The sequence below is a fragment of the Tamandua tetradactyla genome, chromosome 2 (assembly GCF_023851605.1).
Source record: "Tamandua tetradactyla isolate mTamTet1 chromosome 2, mTamTet1.pri, whole genome shotgun sequence".
Lineage (NCBI taxonomy): Eukaryota > Metazoa > Chordata > Mammalia > Pilosa > Myrmecophagidae > Tamandua > Tamandua tetradactyla.
This window is the reverse complement of record NC_135328.1, coordinates 46,599,864-46,605,863: the sequence shown is the minus strand read 5'-3', so window position 1 is coordinate 46,605,863 and position 6,000 is coordinate 46,599,864. Positions and strand designations below refer to the sequence as shown.

The following is a 6,000-nucleotide window of genomic DNA, read 5'->3' as shown; positions in this document are numbered from 1 at the left end:
CTCTTGGAGTTTTGTTCCCTTGGCAACAAGTCTCACCATGGAGACCAAAGTCCCATCCTTGCCCTCCCTGGAAACTCCCTCTCCACAGACCTCCCCTGCTCAACACCTAGTCCTAGGAACAGTGTAGGTACTGAGGAAAGCTACAAGGACCCTTCCTCAGGGTGAGGAGTTTGAGGTACAATCTAGCAAAAGAGGCAAAGGGAACTCCCAATTTCTGAATGTCTACTTTATGCCTGGCAAGGGTCTGAGGAGCCTATATAGGTGGTCTTATTTAGGTTGGAAGCCAAGCCCTCATCCTATCTTACATAAATGGAAACTGAGGCTCAGGAAGGCAGCATGGACCATCTCAGTTACACAGCTGATCATTATTGGAGCTGAGATTTTAATCTAAGGCTTCTAACTCCATGAACTGCTTTCCCTACAATGCCCCCTCTCCCACCCGTACTGCCAACACACAGCCTTCAGCCTCAATCTGGGGAAGAACTGCATAGTTGGGTGCGTCCCCCTCCATCCCAGGCCACGGTTGGCAGTATAAGCAGCAGCCAGCAGCCAGCAGCCCTTTGAGAGCTGGGCCGGGCCCAGCAGCAACAGCGGAGGAACTGCACTATTTTAAGCCAGGGCCAGAGGGCCCCATGTGGGTACAGGGAGGGTGGCCTCGGGCCCTTGGCTAGCTTCCCGGAAGTCACTGTGGCCTCCCTCCTCTCCCCTGAGCAGCTTTCTGAGGCAGTCACTTCCCTACAAACAGGAAGGAGGCCCTCAGGCCTGGAGACCTCCAGTTCCAGCTTCTTCCTCCTACCCCTCAGTCTTCTCCTCAATACCAGGGAGCCCACCAGCTCCAGGCTCTGATCAATGTCCGGTATCTGGACTGACTCTTAGCAGGTGGGTGGGAAGGGGGCCTGCACTGCTAGGGCTGCCTAGGGCACCAATTACAAGTTAAGACCTCCATTTGCCCAGGCCCTCCCCCATGCCCACCCCAAGACTGATTTCTCATATGTTCCCACTGAGGCTAGCTACTATGAGCCAAAAAGAAGAGCAGTGATACCCCCGGATTTAATCCCCCTTAAGGGCCCCAGAGAGAGACAGAGCAAAGAGAGACAGACTGGGAGACTGAAACAAGCTGAAAGAAATAGACATTCCAAAAGATAGATTGGGGCAAAACAATGACAGACATAGATTCATGGGGTCAGATAAAACTGGAGAGATGCTCAGAGATAAAAAGGAAAGAAAGACAAGACCCCAGAGATGGCTGCAGAGGGCTGGGACCTGGGGTGGGGGGTGGGGCTCTGAATGACGGCTCCTGCACACCCCCCAAGCACAGGCTCTGTCTCATGTCTGTGGGGGGCCCACCGGCTGCGTGGTTGAAGAGGAATGTGGGGAGCAAGGCTGGGTCACCCCTTGAGGGCCAAGCGTGTGCACGGTGAGATAAGCTACCCTAGGAAGGGAGCCCCAGCTGTGGCTGCACACTCCGGGAGCATGGCGGAGAGTCCCAATCCCAAGGCTGCAGCCCCAGCACTGCCTGACATGCAGCTCCTGCAGTTCTTGCTGAGGATCTCCACCAGGCCTCTTATTCCAGGGGGTCCCGGGTCCCTTGGCCCAGCCCTCAGAAGCATGCAGATTGTGAGAGTATCATGTTCACAGAGGAGGAGGGTGGCCACTGGAAACCCTGCCAGCTGCAAAGAGCTCTAACTGCAACCCTGGTTCAGGTGAGAGGGCCATAGAGCTGATCATGCAGAACAGAGGCTCCAGCAGGCTGTGGGGTGCAGAGGGGGTGCAGTGATGGAGCACTATCTGTGAGTTGTCCCCGCCTGGCTTTGTGCACTCATATGCACTCGTGTGTGTCTTGGGCATGTGTCCATGTGCTTCCTCTCATGTGGGGCTGTACAAAGATGTATGTGTCCATTTGTTGCCAGGAGTTCCACTCTGCCTCCCCCAAGTCTCTACTCTCTGTCTGGAGAAGTGGCTCCCAGAGGCACCTGGTCTTCCCCACCCCCACCAGGTGGTCCAGCCAGAGAGCCAAAAGGTGGAGGGGGAAGACTGAGCAGGTCCATTGCAGGCCCCTGGCCCCCCTCCCCACACTGCAGCTGAGGCTCCCGCGGCCACGGCCTTGACCCGGCACTATGGACTTCTCTGACATTGGCATCGGATCTGAACATCTGGCAGCAGGCTGATAAGGGGTACAGCGGAAACAGCCTCTGCTGCTGCCAGCAGGCCCACCCCCTCCTCTGCCCGGCACAGGGTCTCCACACTCCCTCTGCTTCCAGCTCTCTGGACCCCTACCCCTTTCTCTTTTTTCATTTTCTGCCTCAGTGTCTCTCTCTCTCTCGCTCTCTCTCTCTCCTTCTCTTTCCCAGGCTCTGAACATCTCTGGGTCTCTTTTGCTGTCAGTGCAGTTTCCTTTTCTCATTTTCTGGCTTCTTTCTTTTTCAGTCTATCTCCTTTCTACACTGTACCTCAACCCATTTCTCCCCTCTCTTTCAGTTTCTTGGTCTCAGGTTTGTTTGTTCCTTGTTCTACCTCCAGGAAATAGGCCTGGCACGTTGGGAAAGTCCCCACTTAGGAAAGAGACCCTGGGCTTTGTTTTCCTGGGGAGGGAGGCAGGCGGGAAGCCTCGGTCAGGACTACATCCCTTTTCCTCCTCCTCCCGGGGGTCTTGTGGCCCGGGACCACCTGGGCTGGAGCTTGAAAGAGAGGGCAAATAGGCCACCCAGGGGCTCTTAGAGAGCCAGGAGCACTCAGAGTCTGCAAGTCTAGGCTCTGGACTCCACTGTGTGGATTTGAATCCTGTTCCCACCACTCCCCTGCTTTGTGACTCTGGGTCGCAGCCTCATCTCTCTGGGGCCAAGTTGCCTCATCTCTCAAATGTTACTTTGGGAGGTGAAGGGAAAACTACTTACCTCCTAGGATGATGGAGAGGGCTCAAGATTGACCACAGGTGTAGAGTGGTTAGTAGCAGCCCTGGCCCATAGGAGGCAATTTTGTATTAGGGCCTTGCCATTCCCTGCATCTGGCAACCCCTGGCTCCTCTTGTTCCCACAGAACAGCCAGTATGGATGAGGGCAGGGGAGGGGCAGCACAGAACAAGAGGAGGTTCACCCAACTTATCCAGTGTTGATTGGAAATTTGGGGAGTGGGTGAGGAGTGCCTAGCCTGAGTGGTGGGGGGAACTGACAACTGACTGCCTAAAGGGAAAGGAACAGGGCCACGGAGGAGCAGGAAGCAGACCTCTATGCCCACTGGCAGCATCTGGGAGCCTGCAGTGCAGGGACGAACAATTATTCAACCAACACTCACTAATGCTTGCTCTGTGCTGGCTTCTGTGGACCTAGAGGCAAATCAGCCCTGAGCCTTCCCTCCCTGGGTTCCCCAGTTTGGAGTGAGTCACTCTATCACAGAAGGGCAAACATCATGGTGATGTTGCAATCTCAAACTCGACACAGAAAGGGCCCCTAAGGACAGACCTAACAGTCCTTCAGTTGGTTGGCTGTGTTTTGCCAACATTTATTGAGCACACACTATATGCCAGGAAGTCACCGATTATGTTACACTGTCTCATTTTGTCTCCATTTTACAGAGAGGACATGAGGCTCAGAGAGGGGAAGTGACTAGATGCAGGTCACACAGCTAGAAGGTGGCAGAACTGGGATTTAATCCAGAATCTCTGCTGCTAGGCCCTCAGAGATTCTCCTCAGGGCTCAAGGACTCACCACAAAACTGGCCAAGTCAGCTTTGCTCTTTCCTTGGCATTGTGGTGTTGAAAGATCCTGTTTGCCCTTTTTAAGAAGGCAAGGGAAAAAAAGCAAAACAATAAAAACAAACAAACAAAAAAGAAGGCAGGGAAAGTGGACCCCACTTTACAAAGTCTCCCATCAAAACAGTGCAAATTATCATGACTTTGTTTCTGCTGTCACTGATGTTACATGTATTTGGCATGTTGATGCCATAGTGTACTTACTGGGATATTTCTTTCTTAAACCCAGAGGATTAATGGTACTAATCCAGAAACAAAATCACTGCGTTAAAATGGGGGAATTTATTAGGTTCAGTCAAGCAAGAGATTTGTAAGAACTTCCATTGGAAAAAAAACCTAATTATGAGGTCATGCATATTGGGACATAAGCTGTATGTTTTATTATAGGTAGAATTAGAAAATATTTAATCAGTAGAATAAGTGGGTTATGACCGTAAGCAAAACCATTGTCTTGAATGTATTTTCACAATAAACCTTTTGTTTTAAGCAACAAATGAGAAAAGGACATACTGGGTTTTAAATACAGGTGATTTTAGATATCCAGAAAAGTCCCTCTTACCCCAAGCCAGATACATTCTTCAAGATTTGCCTATTTCTTCAAATGAATGGGGTGGGGGTGGGGTAATGGTTCTTACCAGTGATTGCTCCTTGCCACCCCCACCCCCACCCCTTGCTCTTACCTGTCTCACAATGAGAAGGACTGGAAGGTAAAGCCTCTGAGGGCCGAGACTTCTTCCCTTTTCTCCACTGCAGAATCCTCAGTGCTTAGAAAAGAGTGCCTCGACCAGCGCCTGACATCTGATGTGCACTCACTCGGTAAACGCCAGGTGGATGAAGAAATGCCCAAATAAGCATGCCACTCATGGGAGGGGTTCAGGACAGAGCAGTCTGGGCCCTATGGGACCAGGAAAATTCAAGATCTGTCTGCTCCTGGAGATTGGATGGGGACCACCCAGGCCTCTTCAGGAGGGCTGGTCTTCCAGACAAAACCCCTTTCCCTCTGCCCTCCCCTATCTTGGCCTGTTTGCCCACTTGGCCCAACCTGGGGCTCCTGTAACCAAGCACCTGGGCCCAAAGACAGTCTCAGTCCAACCTCAGTTTCCCCAGCCATCTACTGGGAGCATTAGCCCAAAGGAGATGGAGATATTCAGAGACGCCAACATGGAACGCCCACAGGAGGTGCTCAGTCAGCTTACCTGTCTGCTTTCTGCCCCTTTCTTCCTTTCTTCACTTCAGGAAACATAAAAGAACCAGGTCAAAGCACCAGAGTCAAGTTGTCCATACCTCTGCCTCTGCACAGGCGTGGCCTGACTCCACTCCCATGTCTGGGTCTGTTGGACCATGCTGGGCCAGGCCCTAGAGAGGTAGCCATTCAAGGGGAGAGATGCTGGGCTGCAAGCTGGGAGGGGGAGCAGCCCATAAATCAGGCCCCACTCCCACCCACTCGCTAACAAGCGAGGCTGCCTACCCGCCTACATGGGGTCCCTGCCTCTGGGCTCCCCCAGCAGCCTGGAATAGCCAGCTGGCCAAGGCCTCCAGAGTGCCTTGGCCTCCGCCCCCACCCGCGGCCCCCAGATAGATAGGGGTATTTTTTTTCTTTTAGGAGAAGAAAAAAAAATAGACCTAAATGAAGAGAAACACCAACAAAGAAGGAGAGAGGCCTGCAGAGTCACGTGGGGGCAGAGACCAATTGGGCCTTCGGTGCCTCCCCCCCCCAGGGCGGGGAGGAGGAGGAGGACGGACAGACAGCGCCAGTCTGCTGTCCGCCCGCGCCCACTGTGGCGTGAAGGAGTTCCTGCGTGCCCACGGTCCCCACTGCCCCACCTGGGCCACCGGACCCTCTTCCTGGACCCCCGGGCCCACTGTCTACCTTCATCCGGCGTGAGAGCTCGCCTTCCGCTCCGTAAGTGAGGGCCTGGGCCCAGGCCTCTAATGGCCAGCCTCCCTCCTCAGTGCCTCCCTGCGGCCTGGGCCGGCCACTGCCTGCTCTGCTGAGTGTCTGGCGCCCACTGCCCTGGGCAGGGAAGGAAGAAGGGGCCAGGGGTTTCCCCAGACCTGTCCTCCCACCCTGATACCCCTCTTCTTTCTTGGGTGGCTGATGGGAGGGGCTAGGCCTGTGGAAACAGGCTCTGTGGGGGTCTGCCAGCGTCCCGCTGTCTACCTGTGGTCGGCGTGCACAGGGATATGTCGGTCCGAGTCTAGGAATCTGTGAGCGTGTGTGTGGCTCTGGGCCCCTGGCTTCTGGTCTCTGG

At 54.0% G+C, this 6,000-nt stretch overlaps 1 protein-coding gene across 8 annotated transcripts in view; it reads left to right on the top strand.

The window, feature by feature from the left end:
• The window catches only part of NR5A1 (nuclear receptor subfamily 5 group A member 1), a 30,864-nt gene continuing 24,864 nt past the window's right edge, over positions 1-6,000 (top strand). Inside the window, exons 1-5 of one of the 8 annotated variants that reach the window (XM_077144519.1) lie at positions 1-123; positions 1,574-1,703; positions 4,502-4,564; positions 4,985-5,112; positions 5,352-5,651. The gene's annotated coding sequence lies outside the window, so the exon portion shown is untranslated. Of the gene's footprint in view, positions 176-1,573; positions 1,704-4,501; positions 4,576-4,984; positions 5,113-5,351; positions 5,652-6,000 lie in introns of all 8 variants that reach the window. The other 7 variants (XM_077144482.1, XM_077144509.1, XM_077144497.1 and 4 more) reach the window with 7 other exon arrangements.